The sequence below is a fragment of the Odontomachus brunneus genome, unplaced genomic scaffold, assembly GCF_010583005.1.
Source record: "Odontomachus brunneus isolate Ranch 3 - 2012 unplaced genomic scaffold, Obru_v1 Obru_scaffold_086, whole genome shotgun sequence".
NCBI classification, from domain to species: domain Eukaryota; kingdom Metazoa; phylum Arthropoda; class Insecta; order Hymenoptera; family Formicidae; genus Odontomachus; species Odontomachus brunneus.
In genome coordinates, this window is record NW_022639536.1 from 460,781 (window position 1) to 464,236 (window position 3,456).

Here is a 3,456-nt window from a genome sequence, read left to right on the forward strand (position 1 = left end):
TTCATATTTGCTTCGTCTTCGTTATCTGATTGTTCAAATACTGAGCTGTCGTAAGAGGTGAGTGAGAATTCACCTCGTGCAGATATATCACTAACAGAACTTGTTGAAGGTAACCGTATTCGCCTTCTAAATACTTGGGTATTTACGTTAGATTGTGCTGGTGGTATTATACTAGTATCTAATTCCGTGAATGGAAATTCGCGCTCTACTGTTACATGAGCTGGAGAGTCAATCGTGTGAGAGCTGACGTTATTAAAATTCAAAGTACGGCGCACGCTTTGGTCGATTAGTTGTCTTGTGTGGTTTATTAAACGAGGAATTTCAAAGTTATCTAACCCGGCGAGTCGTCTTAAGGTTCTGGTTGCAGGCTCACTATGCAACCAGGTACGGTTTCTTATCGGTTCGCGGGGTATATTGCTTCCCTCCGACATTCAATATGCATATAGATTACAGTGTTTTGTTTTGGACTTACATTATCGCCGTGATTCGCATGTTGTATACTTTTTCTTTCGCTGTGCTGACGGTGTTTCTGGTACACGATCCGCTGTCGGTCGTTGCTTGGTGTCAAGGTAGAATCAGCTGAGCTGCCTCTGCTCCCTGTACGTTACTCCGACGTATGATGCTTGGGGCGGATTAGCTCGGTATGCTGACGTACTGTAGGCTCCGGTGTCGCTGACAGCAGGCGTTTTGGTGATCGTATCTCCGACGATCGTCCTCGATTCTGCTGTGGCGTTGTCCGTTCCGGTTCCTCAGTTCTCCTTGATTTTGCTTCTACTGAGTCATCGAGATATTTTTTTTCTCGTGTCTCGTCCCTCGTAGTTTTAATGTTGGTTCCCAATTTTTTGAGTCTTTCAACTTGACCATTCCCTTCTTTCTTTTTGTTGCAGGCTTGGACACCGCGGGATCCCACCGCTGCCACCAATTTTGTTGTGCCCTCAATTATGATAAGCACAACCGGTAATTGGGATTCCGGTGCAGACGTGCAAACGGTTAGGATAGTAAGGGAATCTTATAATCTTGAGGAGTTTTTATAATAAAAATATATTATTGAACTTGTCTTCTTATAGTTTCTGATCACGTTCTTATTACACTTCACATAGATACGTTTTAACTTATCCTTTACCGAGTAGGTTAATATTATTATAATGCGAAACACTCGTATTACTCCCGAGTCAGCTGTATCTCACTTGAGACATGTAACGTGCGCCTCTAGACTGGTCAGTACTTCTCTCTACTCTCTCTACCGAGTAGGTGGTCCAACTCTTTATATATCATTCATGAAATTAGGGAATTAGGTTACCGACCTAATTACCTAACAGTTCAAAAGTGTAACGTGATGTTTCTGCAGCGCGTGCACTTTTGATTTACTTGCCGTATTTCGCAATGTTCGTTTATGCAATACATGCATTTCGGCTGAAACGTCTTTTAGCGTTTGATCATGTTTTGTCCTACATAACAGACCATTGATTTATTGCAATGCAGTATAGAAAATAAAATGTTAATTAATATTTAGCATATCACCTGCTCTTCAGAGAAGCTGTCGACAGAATTATTCACTCCCTCAGCAAAAACGTAGCCAATTATGCCCAATATTTTTTTGTCTAATTCTGTTAAATTGTTTTCAACAGGTCTATTGCCCGTCTGTGCACGAGCAGCACGTAGTTTTGAGGCCTTCTCTGATACTTTTGTTTTATTATCTCTCCATGTCTACAATAAGCATACTTTAATATATTTCAGGACACCCAGTTCTGCTGCATTAAATTAATTATAAATATTAAATTAATTATAAATATATTTACTGTTTTCCAGGAAGCGACGTCTTTCTCTTTTCCACCTTTCGACATTGCATTTAGTTGGTTGACTAATTCCTTCCAACTTCCTTCAAGGTTGGCTCGCCCTTGCAAAGAAGTGAATTTGCCAGTTGCGACATAGGGATGAAGTACAAAATAATCCACTATTGCCTCTAATTGCTCCTTTGTTGCTCGTCCTTGTCTCTTTTTTTTTACTGGTGGTTCTGATGACCTATCACAAATATATACAATCTTAAGATATACAATCTTAAGATATATACATAGTGTTATTTATTCAGCTATGACTTTACAAATATTCAAATGCTCTCTAATGGCCAATTTATTCACCTGTGGTTAATTTTGGACTAAAACAAAATGGTCGAAACTTGTGAATTTAAGACAATATCTTATGTCCAAAGTTTTTATCTTGAGGTAACACATAACTATTTATTATATGTTATCTCAAGACAAAAACTTTGAACATAAGACATTGTCTTAAACTAACAAGTTTCAGTCATTCTACTTTGGCCTTTTATTTACAGATTATTCCATTGTAATTGATCAATCATATTTATCATTGATACGAATTAATCAACTAAGGTTGACACTTTACTTCTAAATAAAGTTAACTTCTAAGTAAAGTTAACCGGGTTCAAGACATTGAATATAAATCTGAATCGGCAAAATACCACTGAAATTAATGACTTACTGTTTGAGATTTAGATGGTGTATAAATTGTTTATTTACTGCAAAATAAAACTGTATAGTCCACTATGGCATGCTTACATTTTGCACATATCATCGGTATGACTCGGTTCACTTGTAATATACGTTCTTCTTCTTCTTCTTCTTCTTCTCAATTTTGGGTAAGAAGAGTTGTATAAAAACTCTCCTGCAACCAGTTGAGTGATAAAATGCAGAGTTATGGCAAAAGGACGTATTGAAAGCAATATGTCGTTTTCAAAAACAATGAAGATTTGAATAAAACACGTCTGCCATCTGTAGATCCCGAACTGGAACTTTGTAACGTACAAACATTACAAATATTGAGGTTAAAATTTTCAAGCACAATGGAATGAGCTATTTCTCATTGGTCCAAAAACAAAACTTCCATAGTGCTTTTATGAACGCATCGATGTTGTTACTGACATCGTTTGATGCAGTTTGTAACGATGTACAGTCGCTAACTGTAGTTACGGAATACCAACTTCCCCAGACTGTCGGTAGCGTAAGCGACGATTTTCGATAACGGTAACTTAACGTCGGTTTTCGTTATCTTTTTAACGACTTACAGAATAGGCCTACTGGGGTTCTGTAACTCGTTATTGGAGTTAACGACAGTTTCGTTATCGTTGCGCAGCTTTTCTACGGTATACAAAAGCTGCGCAACGATAACGAAACTGTCGTTAACTCCAATAACGAGTTACAGAATCCCAGTACTGGGGAGTCGCATCATCCATCTCTTTTTAATGATGTCAGAAGCGAGAAAACGCATGCTAAAAATTCCTGCAAAATACGTCGAGATAAACAGATATATCCACAAAACGACATTTGCGATCGATTAAGTACACCTCTAGAATACTCCGTACACTTTCCTTTTGTTCTAAAAATCAATAGATAATCGGAAAATTAATATGACAAGATAATGAGGAAATTAGGTTAGAAA